This window comes from Mytilus galloprovincialis, chromosome 13 (assembly GCF_965363235.1).
Source record: "Mytilus galloprovincialis chromosome 13, xbMytGall1.hap1.1, whole genome shotgun sequence".
Classification (NCBI taxonomy): Eukaryota; Metazoa; Mollusca; class Bivalvia; order Mytilida; family Mytilidae; genus Mytilus; species Mytilus galloprovincialis.
In genome coordinates, this window is record NC_134850.1 from 57042783 (window position 1) to 57061044 (window position 18262).

Sequence of the window (18262 nt, forward strand, 5' to 3'; positions counted from 1 at the left end):
AAATTAAATCTCTTGATACTGCTTACATTAAACAAAAAGGAGTAAATTACATAGTAATAAATGTATTAGATTTGTAAAATGATCAATGATGCTGAATTTTCTTTCTGCCTGACTACATTATCAATCATATCTTTCCAATTATCAATTGACCCTGGTCTAAGGTGTTGTCGATAATCTTACAAGCGGACATGTATGAGATAATCAACATACGTAACGTTTACAGGTGATTTCAGCTAATTAGGTCCTGTAATAAGAAAATAAATGAGAATAAGTCACGTGGTTATTTTCAATATGAAAGCTGGAATTGAAACTGTGCTTTCATTTGGTGAGGACATCTGATCTGCAGACACTCTAAGTAAGTCATATCTTTATTTCTTTTACTATTATTACAATATTTGTATTTATCTTTCAATCCTTATTCAAAAGACAAAAACTATTTCTTATTCATTCAATTTAAAAGTTAAAAGTTGTTCCTCAATTAATCCTCTTAGTAACCTAAGTGATATCTTAATTTTACTTAAAATTCTAACAATACTTTTATTTATGTTTCAATCCTTATTTAAAAGGCAAAAATATACATTTCATTCAATTATAAAGTTTAAAGTTTTTACTTTATTTATCCTCCCAAAACCTTTTTAATAATAATATTTAATTAAGAGATGAAATCCGTTGATTTATATATTATTCAACATGTTTGCATATAGAAATTGTTAGTTGAATGAGCCTTAAGGCAGACAAACATATTAAATTATGCAAGATGATACAATATTTAGTTCACATTTCAATAAAAAAAAAACAGTAATGTTTAAAGCGTTTTTTATTGAAACTTTGCGTTTAAACAGAACATTGGCAGCAATGTCCACATTTTTGTTCCATAAGATAATTTAACTGTCCGAGAAATAAGTTTGCTCGTTAAATTTACTGACATACATTTGCTTAAAAAAAGACTTAATCAGTGAAAAGTGTAAGAATTGGGTAGTAGGGATTAGCCCTCAAATCTGTACATACAATTTAAGGGATATGCATTTGCGACCTTAAACACTGTTTTCAAACTATAATCCGTAAACATAGAAGAACAAAGATAATAAAACTAACATCTGAATTGGTGTGTATTATTAATTTTTAATAAATTTATAATCTTCTATCGAAGCAGCAACGTAAGCAATATTTTGAAATATATAACATTCAATATAACAATGGCAGTCACTCGTAAATATGTTTCAATGATGCCATTTTCTCAAATGCTAATACTGATTTACAAATGACATTGATTTCTGTGATACTCCTTAAATTTGTCACACTGCTGTTCTATATAATCTTGACTATAGTTTACAAAGAACTATATAGATATAGGAAGATGAAGTGTAACCAATTTCAACAGAAGTGGTTGTTGGTACATATTTTAGTTTCTGTAGCAGTAAACAACCAGAATGAAGCCCCCTTAATTGAAATGCTTCAAACTTTCGACTGTAATGTACGCATGCATTAGGTTACACCTCTTTTTGAACAAAGTAAAATCTGGTATTAATATCATATTACGATACAAGTCTACATTGGTATACAATAATATCAAAGGATATCACCAACCCAGTAGTCAGTACTTCATTGATATGGCCATAATTATAAATTATCTGTTTACAAACCTTGGATTTACGAAATAGTAAGGCTTTTTACCTCAGGAATACATTAACATACCTGTATTTTGCAAAACTTTTTTTTTTGTCCTCAAGGCTCTTGAACATCGTATCTTATTTCGCCTTTTAACTAATTTAAATTCGAGCGTCATTGGTGAGTCTTTTGTTGACAGAACGCGCGTCAGGCGCAAATACAAATATCAATCCTGGTATACATGATGAGTTTATTTACCGTATCTACAATTACTACAATTAAAGAACAATGACTTGGGCAGTGACAGTTTGATAGTCGTTGATGATAATAAATTGTTCTCGTTAACGCATTTAATTTGCACAATTTCCCGATATGATATGATGTGTTTGACACTTTTGATGAATGGGTTCAATATTTCGGTGATCGCATTGCTTATTAAAATTTCATATCTGCACTTTTCAAAAAGAGATATCCACAGTTTTATAAAAATGCTTATTTACGTCAATTAATTTTTTTAGATTACCGCTTTCGCAATCTTATATAAGTGACATCCATTCAAAACAAAGTCATTGTTTAACACATTGGTGCGTTTTACATGTATTGCACATCATGCTTCAGTTTAAAAGTTCAATTTTGTTTAAATGGAAACACGAAGGAACTTTATTATGAGACTACAAAAACAATCAAGAATAAAAAAAAACAATATGCTATAGGACGATCCAGTATCAATCTTGATTAAATTTATTTTAACTTCCAATGGATGAAACAAGGGGATATAAGATTGATAATTAATCTTCTGCAAAAAAAAGCAAGCTGATACAAATCTTCAAATTTAAAATAGTTTTACATGAAACGAGATGCATTCAATTATGTGAGGTAGTATAATCTATACAGCCACTTACGATTATGATAAACTACTGGGTCACACAATTGTAAATTAAATATAATGCACTATGTTTAGTAATATAGTATTGTAGTATTTGATGTATAAGGTAGCGAATGTTTTATCAATACCTGACACTGTTGTTCGGTTGATTTGTTATTTTACTTTATATAAGTTATAAATTGATAATTAAAGGTGTTTTATTGCTTCTCTAAAATATTTCTTTATTTAAGCTCATCATTATAAATCAAGGTAAATAGTGGGAGATATTATGAAAATAATTCTGCAAATCGTGAAACAAGCATAAAATTTGAATTAAAGGTTGTCTAAACTATAATTAAAAAATCAGCTGTTAGCCATAAAAAAAATCATTTTTTCAAGATGGCCACCGCTTATTTTGCAAATGGCATTATATCAAATTAGCTACATTTCTTAAATCCTTTGACAGCTATGTTATAGGTACATTCCAAAGTTAGTTTTGATAAAAGGTAAATTAAAGTTCCTAAAGTACGATAAAATAATACAAAAATGACGAAAAAGTTACTTCCGGTTCCAAAATGGCGGCACAAACGTTGAAAATGTTTACAAATTGTAAATCATTTGAAACAGTGTTTTAGGTATAATCCATAGTAAGTTTTGATAAAATGTAATTAACAGTTCCGAAAGTACGATGAAATAATACATAAATGACGAAAAAGTTACTTCAGGTTCCAAAATGGAGGCAAAACGTTGAAAATGGCTACATTTCGTAAATCCTTTGAAAGCTGTGTTGTAGGTATAATCCATTGTAAGTTTTCATGAAACGTATATAACTGTTTCGAAAGTACGATGACACAATACATACAATACGAAAAAGTTACTTCCGGTTCCAAAATGGCAGCAAAAATGTTGAAAACGTCATATTTTTGTCATTTGTTACGGTGAAATATCCAGTTTGGTTAGAAAAGACGGGTTGAACTTCTTATTATTATCTAACAGTTGGCAATACACAAATCCTTACATAGAAGATCAGAACGGTAGCGTTTACAGTTTACAGTTATAAATACCGCTGGTTTTTTTTTTCCATCAGCATTTCAAAAGTTCCTGCTATGAGGGTGCAACGGCAGCAAAAGAAGTTCATTAGGTTTTCAACTGTCATTGTACGCATTGTTCATGACTTCGTACGTGTAACTGTCGAATGCATACATCCGGTTGAATACATCTTGATATGCTTCTATTTTGATGTGCTCCAGAAGAGAACCTCTGGTAGGCGGAATATCATCATAAGTGAGTTGCTTCTCCTGAAAAATGATTCAAATCGTGCCTTGTCAACAGCAAATGTTGATGTTGCCGTACATAATGCAAGCAAATGCTTCTATGATGTTCATGGGTATGTCTTAATTAAAAATCAAAACGAATACCATCCGCTACATCTGGAAATACTTTCCATGACTGACAAGCTCACCTATTCATTTTCCCATCAAATGCTGACACATTGTCACATTCACAGAAGGCATGAAAGGAAAGAATAGCACGAGGACAAACACATTTGATATGTCATAAACATGAAGCCATCGAAAGTCTTTATTCCTTCAAAAACCTATCCACAATTTGTCAACACCTAATACTGCGAGAGCAGCAATCCCTAATACTACTAAGTATGTGTCAGTACTACTTAAAATTACTTTTATTAACCATTTTCAGCAGCAACTTTGTCATGGACAAACATACGTGTATCTGATTGTTCGTGGTTATAAAGGGATAGCTGGGAAGTATCCGTATTTACATTGCGAAGAATATCTCACCTTCAGTAACATAAGCATTTTATAAGTCTTTAACGAAGCAATTATGTAGGAAAGAAACTTGACCCAATCTGTTTTTTTTTGTCATCTTCACGGAGACTATTTCCACCGCTTAGCGTTCTACCAGAACCCATACATTTCCGTCTAGCATCAGTACCTTGCCTTTTCTCGGTCCAGCCCTTAAATCATACATTTAGAAAACATCACATACAATGTCTACTCTTATATACTTATTGGTGCAAGATTTTATGAAAGGAAGTATGACCCTTTTTTCTATAAATCATCAAACATATTTGCACATGTTGGCCTTGAATTAACCATTGCTGCCCCACCAACGATTAATGCGTTAGAATTTGGATCAGTTGATGGCAAATCGCACAGTGTTCAAGTATACCAATTTGCTGCGAACTAGTAGTTACATTCTTAGACAAAGACAGCGGAGTAATTTGGTTTTCGTGGATAGAGAAGTCTTTCAAGTAAAACTGACAAGAAATGAAAAGTATAAAATAAAGATCACAATCACTTTTCATGTTCTTCAGCTTTTTTTCCCAGTTTCATTTTACGGCTATATATTATAATAGGAAATAGTTCTGTTTTATCTGATTATAAAAATCAGATTCTCCATCGTTTTGCATTTGCTTTAAAAGATCTTTGTATTGTTTGGACCCAATGTCTTGGAGTTTATATACATATCTCACCTGCCTCGGAGTCAACAATTTCATTAAGAGTCAATTTTGTATAAATCTGACCACTGTTCTAGAAAAAAAAATGGATTTCCAAACTCCTTCATCACTTTAGAAAGCCTTTGATACTTTCAAAAGAGATCCTTTTGTGTTTCGTAGTCTTCATGATGTCGTTCATCGGTTTTAGAATGACTCAAACTACTAGATCTTTCAAATTCATCTACCAGTCTACTGACTTTCATCCATCGCCTCAAAGAGATTTCGGTGGCACCAACATCGCCCTTCACAACTTCGTTATTCTGTTTTTGTGCCTGATCATTTGTGATGTAAGAAAACAACGTGTTGGTATTACGTACAGTGCAATTACCATTTGCAAATTCCATTGCCAACTTGTGAAGGTAAGCCATATCTCGGACATGGACCAGAAACCATCGAGCATAATAAATATGATCTGGAAAAAAAAATTTACGGTGATGACTTAATCATGACTTATATTTTCTGCGTTTAGACTTTTGGATTGATCCAAGCAAAACAGACGCAATTATCTGATGCGCATTTCTAGTCCTAGGTACATTTGAATATACATGAAAATAATATGACGTTCTATTTGTTGCTATATCGGCTTCAGTGAGGGCTCAAGTCCATCCACTTTCATGCAATATATCACCAAAAATATTGAAACAAGCCATTTCAATGTATCCACCAAACATAACGATAAGCTTATGTTCCCCGTACAAATTTAGCCATTCCTACTGAATATGCTTAGCCAAAACCATAAGTGGTTCATCTGCAGCTACAATTGTATTTGTCCGGGCTTTAAACTTTACGACATTTTTCGCCTTATCCATTGAATGCTTGATCAATTCAACTGAATGGGCGTGTTTTCAAACAGTGGCATCAGAAAAGTAACACTTACTTCGATAGAAGAGCATAGGTTTTAGAGGAATTAAATGACGACAAAGATATGTTTACGAAATTCAAATTCTTGATAGATGAACTACGATTTACATCATTACATTTTGCCAAGGTAGTAGATACAAATCACTCTGTATGTCTATGAATAGTTTGCGCATGCGTAAAGTTGATAAACGCATTAGTTTCATTACTTTAAAAAATGTTATCAAACCAATTCATACTATCATTAAAAATCAAAAAGCACTAAGAAAATAGTAAATAGTTCAAATGTTTATGCGTGAATTTTGTTACATTTACGCGCATGCGCAAACCCTGATAAGTCAAATATTTATTTCTATCAAATACGCCAAAAGCAAGGAATGTTGCCACTAAACCTGATAATATTTTTTTACTAAAAGAAGGCCAAAGAAAAAGTTTTCTAGCAAAATAAGTATTTTCAAACTGGAAAACTCAGTCATTTTTGAAAAAAGTATATAATAATGATGCTTCGTGCTAATTTTCATGCTTGTATCATCATTTGCATGATTCTCTTGATTTTGCTAGCTAATATCTTTCACTATATTAGTAGTTCACCGATGTTCAGTTCTCAAATATCGATAAAAAAAAAACCAAGAACAAAAAAAATAAAGATTAAAAAAACGAAACACGGTGCAACACGGTGAAAACGCGTGCGTCGACAAGGCAGGTATGTCCTGTCATGTGTAAATCAACTTTCAAGTGATTCCCCACTAAGTCAATATCATGGTCGGGAATACGCAACAATATGGGTAATATTTACTTTATTTTTTCAAATTGTCGAAGAGGTTTAAATGCCTCAACTCTGTCCTAGATCTGACCTTCAAACTGTTACAATTGGAATGTAAATTTTCACTAATATAAAATAGCTTTTAAACATTAATGGATTAAAGAATTGAGAAGATGCAGTATGTCGCTGGTATGTTTTTTGGCGTGTTTCCTTCAGTTTTGGATTTTGATCCGGGTTTGTTTCAGTTAAATCGATTTATGACTTTTGAAAAGCGGTATATCATTATGTTATCTCAATAATAAAAGTATTATTTTGATATTAACGATTTCATTTTCACGTATGTTAAAATAATTAATTGTTCATGTATACACTATTCATGCAATTTGAATAGTTATAGTCTTAACGATATTTGTGTTAGTTTTATTTTGTAATGATACTCATTGACAGTCTGCATATAATGTGTCTCTCTTTGTGTCATCCAATACACGCAATTGCCTCCGAGAAAGCGGAGAAAATGTAATGGCAAAAATGTAGTCAAAACAACGTCTAGAGAATAGAACAAACAATACATCATTTATGAAAGAAATAAAAAAAAATGTTTAAGAAAACGCTAAATCATTAACCAAGAATCATCACATTATCAATATTTGCTAATAAATTGTTAATCAGAATTTTTGTAGAATAATGCAAAATTTGAGAGAAAGAATACAAAAAGAAAAGAAAAACATATAAGATTACAATAATATTAACTGTTTTCATAACAGTTACTAAAACAACTCTTTTGTTATATAAAGATAACAGAAAATTGAACAAAGCTGTGTTCTTGGATATATAATTGTTATAAAATTATTTGTCAAATAGATCAATTGTTTAAACCGTTCATCACATGAAAGGCTTTCACAAAAATGTACTTCTAAAGTTCAAAATAAACTGGGCACTTCTGTGTGAAACTTACACTGAAACTAAAGAAAAGAAGTGATTGGTTGTAAAGATTTAAGTGTTTCCGTGAACACACATGTTTGAAAAAAATTAAATTACAAATTGTAACTGATAGTCTTTCACAGACATTTAGTCATATCCAATGTAGTATTTTTAGCTATATAATGCATCGGACATGATTAGTTATTTCAATGTTAACAACACGAATCAAACATTAAATGTACGGATTTTTATCTTTTTGTTCCATACATGGTACATGAAAATTTATAATGTAATGAAGGATAAAAAACATTACAAAAAGTGTTAATCAATTTACTTTGATTTGAAATAGTCTACTTTTTCACATTAAACTTTATCTCTGTTAAATCTTCCGTTCATTTATCCTTTGTTATTGTAAGCTTGCTTTGTTTACGTTGTAATAGGTATGCCATCAAAAGTCCAATACTAAAAACATGTCAATGACGAAGGGAAGCGATAGAGGAAACGATGTATCTTCCGTTGTGACATTTCATCGTTGGTCGTTTTCTATTATATATTTCAGTCAGAACAGAAAAAAATAATCTATAAAAAGAGCGTAATACAATAAACACAGTATATATTTTAAATTTATATATTTGTTTTTGTGATAAGGGCAATATTGGAATGATTTTTAAAAATAAAATTGAAATATATATGAATATAATATATAGTCTTAAATGCTAAAAGCGAGCCGTTAAGTGATTCTTGTGATTTAGATATGTAAACCTAAATAAATGTGTAACGATAATTATATATGATGAAGACAAATAACACCAAAGTTTCTAAATAACATCAATCGGTCAATGTGACATTGAATGAAACGTTTCATTCAAGTTTAATCAGTTTTTAAGACGAACTTGTAATATACATACACCCACGAAATTAATAAACTTTGGGGAAATAAAGCAAGTCAAACCTTCTTCTAAGTTTCCATGCATAGTTTTCTTCTACTGTAATCGTCTCGTTACTATTTTAGCCGTCTGTAATATTTAGTTTCATTAAGGGGACGTTATTTTGAATGCTTTACTAAATCAAACATCTGTCAAGTAAAATTGAATGTCAACATTTTGCAAGAAAAATATAGATGAAAATGAATCTTGTAAATTACACAAGATAACATTGAGGTTTGATAAATCTTGTCCTAATGAAAACATAATGTCCCGGATTGACGGAACTACGCTTCATTTGTTTTCATTTTAATTCCACTAACAAATGCGAACCAGGAAAGTTGTTATGTTAACAATTGCGATATCTGTTGATTGTTTTTACTTTTCAATAATTTTACATTATTAATCCATTATTTATATAATATTTATTTCTACATGGATGAACATTATGATTGAAAATTTAATTTCTTTACATTTTGTTTTGAACATTTTTACTATTCTAGGGGTCACATTTTTTAATGCAATTCCGATTTTAATATCCTTTTGATGTAGATTTTCATTTGAGATTATGTCAATGATTCTGGCCAAATTTTCTTTAAATTACACAATTGTTTAACCTAGGCACACTCTAATCGCCTTACCTTAATGCTATTAGTATTGTTCATTTCAACAATTTACGTTGCTTGAAATAAAACGTCATTAATACAACTATGGATAACGCCATTCTGCTCTGACTTTTCAGAAGCACATAAGAAACATTGATGTATGCATTGTTTTAAACATGTTCAACCCCGATGAAACAGGTGACAAACAGTAAACATCTGGAATGCCTCACCTATATGAGTTAGCATCTCAAAGATAGTTATAAAACACCATCAATTATATTTCTTACGTGAAATTCATAATAGGATTAGCTTGACATTAGTTTTAATAATAATTAAATTTCATAAGAAATATCGGCGCTGAAAATCTATTTTCACTTAATTCTGTTATTATCGTTATAGGACGTAAATGACGTGTGTGTATTGTCAAAATTAATCAAAGTATTTCTTAATTAAATTATTTGTTGTCACATATTGTCATCATACTCAATTGATGTCGATACTTTTGTAATAATAGATCAAATGTTTTACACATTGACGCATGTATATCATGAGACATTGACTGTTCTCGCTCTTTCCAGACTTCCTCTGATTCCCTCAATTTTGTTTTGTTTTTTTTTTTAAATTTACTTCTGTTTTTGAAGCAATAAGTATTACGAAACATAAAGTTTTCCGCCCCCTGTGTATCTATGATTAGAACTAGATTTTCTAAATTTCTTGTATTTTGTTCCTCACATGGTATGTATTTACATAATTGAGTTGGTCTTCAAAAGTTTTGATTGGAGCACCACTGATGAGTCTTGTGTAGACCAAACTTGCGTAATTAATTATAAGTCTTCTGTTATAAATTTTGGTAGAGATATCATCCTCGATGGTATGACAAGCAAAACATTCACCACTCCATGAAATATCATTGAACATCATTGTATTTAAATGAAACTTTTAAATGGTTCGGAACACCAAGTTTTTTTTCAAGACATGATAAGAAAAACTGTTATCAGATTTTGCAATTATTTATAGTGTTTATTCATGGTCCTTAAATAAAGGCAACAGTAGTATACCGCTGTTCAAACTCATAAATCCATGGACAAAAAACAAAATCGGGGTAACAAACTAAAACTGACGGAAACGCATAAATATAAGAGGAGAACAACGACACAACACTACAATGTAACAAACACACACAGAAACGGACCAAGCATCAGACAAAATCCCACGAAAATAACAAATATAACATCAAAACCAAATACATGAATTTGGGATAGACAAGTACCGTGGCACGTCTTATCGCAATGTCAATTTACACTCAAAAATAAGAGAAAACAAACGACGCAACGTTAAACTGTAACAAACACAGAAACGAACTATAATATAACAATGGCCATATTTCTGACTTGGTACAGGACATTTTTAAAAAGGAAAAAATGGTGGGTTGAACCTGGTGGTAACTTTGTAATTGAAAACGCTTTCAAAATGCTTTGATTTGAGCGCCATTGGTGAGTCTTAAACAGCTTAAACGTACGTCTGTCGTATTATATCATTAGCCTTGTATCTGAGATGTTTTCATAAACCACTGCAATGTGAATCCCGATGATATAACGGCTTATTAGTCATGGCGTTCTATTTTATCATCCTTTTGTTATCTGATTTACTTGTTTCCTTTATTAAGATTACCTTGATATTTTAAAACAAATGATGAACTTGCCGTTTCTTGATTATTTAATATGTTATTCTAAGAGTCAAAGGTGTTTTCATCTCTAACATATCTAGACGATTGAAGTTATGCTAATTTTTACCGAGAGACACAATGGTGCACTCACAGTTATCGAATTATATCATCTGACCATACTTATAGACAAAGGCTGTTCATTAATTAGCAAGTAAACAACTGTCACTGACAACGTTGACCTTCAGTTGCGCCACACAGCAAAACTTTTACATTTTTGACGCCAGACAGTAACCTTACAGTACGAAACACAAAAGATATATGATGTTTAAGTCTGAGTTAAATGCTGTGCAATAAAGTTTACATAACACGACAACCTGAATCTGGTAGCACACACAAGAGGAATATACGACTTTTCTGAAATCTTCAAATATTGGCAACTAATGCGTATGTGTGCAAAGTTTTAAGTTGTAAACTTATAATTGAAAAATAGCGCTGTGATTATTCTGGTCCAAATTGTGATTTTCCTTTTGAATATGTTTACATGACATGTAGTAAACATATATCTATGATATACGGAATAAAGGAATACAACAATGCAACGAGAGTAATCAGTACATGTTTTCTATATGTTCTTTCAGTCAACGATGCAAATTTAGAAATTTGTTATTTAATTGACACCCTTCCGAATCTGCAGGTGTCTTGGATTATATTGATTCAAACATTGAAAAGTGTACATTGTTTAAGTTAGCATACATTACCTAATAAAACTATGACTTCCTACTTGAATGACCCTGTCTGGCTACAAAGATTTCTGTCATTGTGTTAATAATGAACTCAATGGCATTATTGTTGCCAGGGATATTTTAAAAGTGATGCGCCTTAAGTTGGATCACAAACAAATTGTGATGCATTCTCAAACTTGAATGAAAAATGACATCTACTACAAGGTTCTTGTCGTGTTTTATTTCGTGTCATATTTTATAAATACAGTACACGAACATTCACTGATTCTTAATTAATCATCGTGCTGAGCGATATATAGTTGAACTTGGAATGCACTTTAGTTTGAACAATACTCCTAAGTTATCCCTAGCTCACATTAGTATTCTGTAAGCAAGATAATCAGTCAGATTCCTCTAAAGTTTGTGAGAATGTCGTGCGTTACATTGTTGAATTGTCTGGCCAGTTCTTCTGTATTGCTAGTTGATTAGGTATAAACATTATTGTTTCAGACTTAATCAGCATTTTTATTTGATTTTAAAACGTGAATGTCCTTTTCTTATGTTACCTACTTTTGCCATTTACGTCACTTTAGAATAATTATCGTAATAGTATGTAAGTTTGAAATTTCATTAGAATATACTTTCTAAAGACAAACTCTCGGTAGTGAAAAAATTAAACACGTAAAAGTTTTAGTACTCTTTACTAAGTCTGTATTGTCAGTTCAAAACAATGCATGCAGTGACTAAGCTAAAATAATGTCAGATTAACATGAAAAAATCAAATACCAATAAAGTGCTCATTTAGTTAATATTACCATATTTAGATATAATTCGCTTAAGTGAAAGGGTACTTTTTGCAATATTAATAGTTCATGCGCACTTGAACTTGTAAATCAGCGGAAACATCTTTGGTTAGAAGGATCAATGAGGGACTCGTTATGTCTTATAAGAAAGTAAATAAGATCTGTCATCTGTTCGTTTTATACTAATTATAATTAACTAGACCATGCAGTGGTAACGAATTACTTTTGAAGAATTGCATGCTACCTGGATATATTTGTAATAAAATCATGTGTATACTTGTTGATATTACTATCCAATCTTATGAAAATTACATCTTTCCCTTGAAGCAAGTTTCCTTACCAATTCATCAAACCTTGAAAGCGCGTAATAAACTCAATAACATGGCTGAAAGGTATCAGAACAGAGCACGTCCTTTCTTGTGGCTTTTGGAAATCAAACATTAGAACGGATTGAAATTAGAATAACATATTCGATCATGTTATATTCAAAGGTGCGGCTCCAATGAACAACAATATATTACACCGTGGGCAACGATAGAAAATGGGTATTAGTACACTGTGTTAAATGAAATTAATTGGCTTTACATTTAGTATCAACAAAATCCATTATTGATGTACGTGTTTGAATGTGCAAACTACATGACAGAAGTTAGAACGGTTGCAGTTAATGGTACTATATTACTAAATGTGGTTGACCTTTTTGATTTCTGTTCAGGTGTCAACACATTGCTTGTTTTTAAAATTACTTTTCATTAAATTTGATTTTTGTGTCTCTAGTATTAAAACATTTTTAACATTGGATGTTGAAGCAGAGGAAGCATTTGACATAACTATAAGTTAATTGCTATGATTACTATACAACATAAGTGAAAGTAGCATTTTTAAACGAAAGGTTGCGTTAAAAAAGCGCATGACTTAAATGGGAATGATAGAGAAGTGTTAGGTGACATTATAGCGTAATCATTATATCTCATTTTTAGAGCGCCAAATAAATCTGTTCATTTGTATTTTCGAAACAACCGATCAAGAGATCATTTGAGCATTGAGAACTATGCAATATTTAAAGTTTGTAAGAGAACTATGATCCCTTTCTTCTTGGTAAGGAATCGCAATCATGAAGAAAGGAATTATTATCACTTTCATTATTAAGTGTATTCAAAACAAAAGAGTTATAAAAGTGCCGTGTTACTATCTTTTACATTTTCTTTCAACTACAAAAAATAAAATGTAATAAAACATGAATCTGCACCTAAATTTAAACACGGAAAAGAAAATGAAAATAATTATTGGCAGTTAAGTTTATAAACAGTACTGTACAATAGATGATAAAAAACGTAAACAGTTGCTGCATTTTACTGAACATGCATTTAGGTCGCTTTGGATAAATTTCACTTTTTGTCAAACTCCACTCCTTCGTATGTTAATTTGTCTTTTTTAGTTTGATCTTTTATTTCAATTTTAGCGAATATTTATTTTTACTACGAAATAATACATACTAACTTTTTAACTACTTTCAATGATTAATAAATTGGTCGAAATTCGATTGTACATGGAAAATCTTTAAAACCATATTACAACCCACGTACACATTGAATGATGGTCAAAATTTTTATTTACGCATAGTTTCTCATGAGTATCGTTAACATAGAAGGTTGTCTCCAATCTTGCTTTCAAGAAGATCTATTTACATATTTATTGTATAAGTCTGTCTTGTAACACAAGTTTTATTTCATTAAGTGTAAAGAAACCAGTAAAATAGTTGTAAATATGAATTATAAAATCGTTCATGAGACTCTAATTATATTTCTTAGATATATTTCAATATGAAATCATCCATTATTTATATTCTTGCATTATGTTTCACGTAAAACACCTTTAAACAAGATTGGTACGTCAAATACGTTGGTGGTGTCCACATATTTTCCCTTATCGATTGATTATTTAGAAGTTAAAGAACTACAAAATAAATGTAACCATTTGGAAATCCATAAAACAAAAGTTGTAATAAGATCTTCAAGACAGTGTCAAATAAAGGTTGTTACATCTGACTGACCCCTTGATGCCTTCTGTATTTACTGTATGGAGTCGGTATCTTAATAAAGTAAACCCCTCATTGACTGGTATTGGTTTAACATTATAAACCGTATTAGTTAAAATATATATACACTGTTTATTTTTGGTATCAGCTGTGTCTCTTTTGTTGATTATCACATACAAGTATTTAACAAAGTCTAATGACTTCTCCTTTCATAAATTCTGATTTTATATTTCAACTAATAGATTAGACCAGATTTATCATCTTATAAAAATAATTAACCTTTTGTCATTTATTTAGATATAGGAGGATGTGGTGTGAGTGCCAATGAGACAACTCTCCATCCAAATAACAATTTAAAAAAGTAAAATATTAAAGGTCAATGTACGGCCTTCAACACGGAGCCTTGGCGCACAACGAACAACAAGCTATAAAGGGCCCCAAAATTACTAGTGTAAAAAAGCCAGAAACGAGAAACACGTATAAATTACATAAACAAACTACAACTACTGTACATCAGATTCCTTTTTTTACTTTCCATGTATACAGAGTATATTTCTTTTGAGTTTTTTGGTAAATAAGATTATTTTCATGACATTAAACATCATTTTTTGTCAAAAATTTAAAATATAATGGAAATCAGGTTACTCGCATTAACTAGTAAATGACGTCACAAAACCGTCTGTAATAGTTTTCGGCGACAAATCCGTTGGACTTGTAACGGTAACAAGAATCATTGCTACTGATACAAGAACTTAAGCATGTGACTGTACTGAATATATGGAAACTATTTATGAATTATTATCATAAGAGATATTAAGCGTAAATTCAGTCCTGGTCTGTTCTATTTGTCATACAAATTAATATCAATCATCAGTGGTTGCCTAATGTCATGGCTTGTTTTGTTGTGGGGTTTTTCCTCAAGAATCAGGGAAATCTTTGATTGATTCTTTTTTTTTTTAATAATTTTTTTTTCACAACCGCTTGGGACAATTTAAAGCTTACACAATTAAAATCCTTTATGAGTTTTGACATATTGTATGATATACCAGTATTTTGAAGAAATTTGCCCTGTGGGAAAAATGAAAAATAGTAAAAGAAAGTAATACAACATATCTCCATACTACATCAAAAAAGATGTCATAGTTAAAACCTTGTAAGATGACCATAATCAATCTTAATGATGGGTGAAGGATATATATGCCACATGATAATTTAGGCGGGAATCTAAAGAGTCATATGATGAAAAAATACTTGATTGCTCGCTTTTTTAATTATGAGACTCATTTACCTGATATTGACCAAAATAATAGTGTATGGAATATATAGTCTTGTCATAAATTAGGCAGGAATATAAAGCGTCATATTATGAAAAAATTCACGATTTCTCGCATTAATATGAGACTAATTTACCTGATATTGACCAAAGAACAATGTATGGATAAATAGTTTTTAGTTTTGTCATATTTAGTTAAAAGAAGACTGCTGTATTTAGCAAACTTTAGTGTTTGGCAATGATCAGTCCTATTAAGTTTGTACATGGAGTTGCGAACGTAGGTCATTTTATTGGAAATCTCTATCACATGTCATTATAGAAGTTCAATAAATCAACAAATACTTTACAAAATTACAATTTAAAAATTATTCGATATCTTTTACTTAAACGATTTTACTGTCTTATAACGTACTATTTTGAAATACTAAAAACAGGTCAATGAATTACAAATGCTGTAAGTAAATGCCTACAGAAGTCAAATTAACAGCCTTTTACGTAACGTAGAATTGTTGCATAACTGAGATGCGGTAATATTCATTATATTATATATATCAGCCATATTTGGCACAACTTTTTGGAATTTTGGATCCTCAATGCTCTTCAACTTTGTACTTGTTTGGCTTTATAACTATTTTGATATGAGCGTCACTGATGAGTCTTATGTAGACGAAACGCGCGTCTGGCGTACTAAATTATAATCCTGGTACTTTTGATAACTATTTACACCACTGGTGTCATTGCTGGTGGATATTTCGTCCCCGAGGGTATCACCAGCCCAGTAGTCAGCACTTCGGTGTTGACATGAATATCAATTATGTGGTCATTTTTATAAATTTCCTGATACAAAACTTTGAATTTTTCGTAAAACTAAGGATTTTCTTGTCCTAGGAATAGATTACCTTATCCGTATTTGGCACAACTTTTTGGAATTTTGGATCCTCAATGCTCTTCAACTGTGTACTTGTTTGGCTTTATAACTATTTTGATATGAGCGTCACTGATGAGTCTTATGTAGACGAAACGCGCGTCTGGCGTACTAAATTATAGTCCTGGTACTTTTATAACTATATGACCTGTATGTTACTGAAACAAGTTATCAAATTTTATATCTTAGATAAACGTTGAAATTAACATTAATTAACGTCACGAAAACAGATTTTCCAAAATTGACTATTTGCTTTTTATTCCATTAATCTATTATTTATCTGACAGAAAGGAAGACCAATTACATTTGTACCGTCAAAACCAATTTCATACCTTTCAAAGAACATTTGATGTATATAATATTGATAGTGTCTCAGACAAATGCAGGGCTAATGTCATTTTATCGACATGCAAATGCAGCATTCTTTATTATCTTATATGACAAACAGAGGCAACACATAGGTCAGGGTCCTGAGTAATACATCTTTACTCAATACAAGAAATTCAATTATAAATATTCGAAAACCAAAAGATCAGATTTGCTGCACTTTAATTATTGTGTTGCTCATGTCATTGCAAACACGTAGTCTAAATAGTCTAATTCGATAGGTCACATTCGTTAAAAGCGGACGGGATAGTAGTGACGACATAAGGAACATATCAGATCTTATCTGTGAAACGGTATTCATTAATGGTCAACCGACTCGTGATGGCGTCCGTAAAATTTAGGAACAGATGTTTTTAACTTATTATTGCATGTTATAGATATTTTGCACGAACCATTCAAACTATATGATACTAACATTCATACCATTAAAGAGTGATGTGATTAATAGTAGTTACAGTCTAGGGGTCAATATTATATGTATATTCAAGAGGAAAAAGATATGTGATTAAATGCTGAGAAGACTTTGACAGAAAACAGGAGGTAAATGTCTTTAAAAAGGAGGCAAAAGAACCAAAGGGACATTCAAACTCATAGGTCGAAAATAAATAAAAAACGTTATGTCTAAAAAGTCGAAAAAAGACAAACATACAAACAGACAATAACTCACAACACTCAGAATTGAAAACTTAAGATATAATAAGATTCTTTGAATTGTCCATTTCTACAGACGATGTAACAAAATAAGAACATAATATCTCTTTTTTTATGTTCGTGTTGTCCAAATGATCCTTTGGTTCTGAGAGAATAAACACAAGATCAGACTCCTAAGCCTTCCATCTTAATTTTATCCATAAAATAGATGGCCTCTAACTATATAAATCAATTTGATCATAAAAGTCGGTTGAAAGCAAAACGTTACGATATAACAGATGATTTCAGCTTTCTCAATTGAAAATTTTCCGTTTCTATGTAGGAACATTTCAGAAGCTCCTGCATAGGGCACACATATATATATCCCTCGTAATGCGATATTCAAGGGCTTGCATTTTCTATCATGATTTATTTGAGTTATCAGATAAAGAATTCCATGTGATGACGTTGAATAGTATCTCTTCGTAAATTTCACTGCCATAAGGAGTTAGTTGACAGTTATAGATTATCTGTTTCACAGATGAAGAAGATTATTTTAAACCACATTCCCGTTCCCTTTCCATCGAATGGGACCTACCGAATTAGGCTTTTCACCAAATTTAAGTTGGGGTTCTTGCTTCTTAGTCTTTTGTTTTTTCTGTAATTTATTTGTGTGTAATGTTGTTCGTTTTTCTGTGTGTTTATTTTCCACTTATAAGTTTGAATGTTCTTATGGATTGTATTTCGCTATGCT

The 18262-nt window shown here is 31.1% G+C and overlaps 1 protein-coding gene across 3 annotated transcripts in view; it reads left to right on the top strand.

Moving 5' to 3' along the window:
* Positions 1 to 221: 221 nt before the first annotated feature.
* Positions 222 to 18262, top strand: part of LOC143056334 (uncharacterized) — a 30583-nt gene continuing 12542 nt past the window's right edge. For 2 of the 3 annotated variants that reach the window (XM_076229420.1, XM_076229422.1), the window contains exon 1: positions 222 to 355. The gene's annotated coding sequence lies outside the window, so the exon portion shown is untranslated. Of the gene's footprint in view, positions 356 to 2126; positions 2193 to 18262 lie in introns of those variants that run through there. The other variant, XM_076229421.1, reaches the window with a different exon arrangement.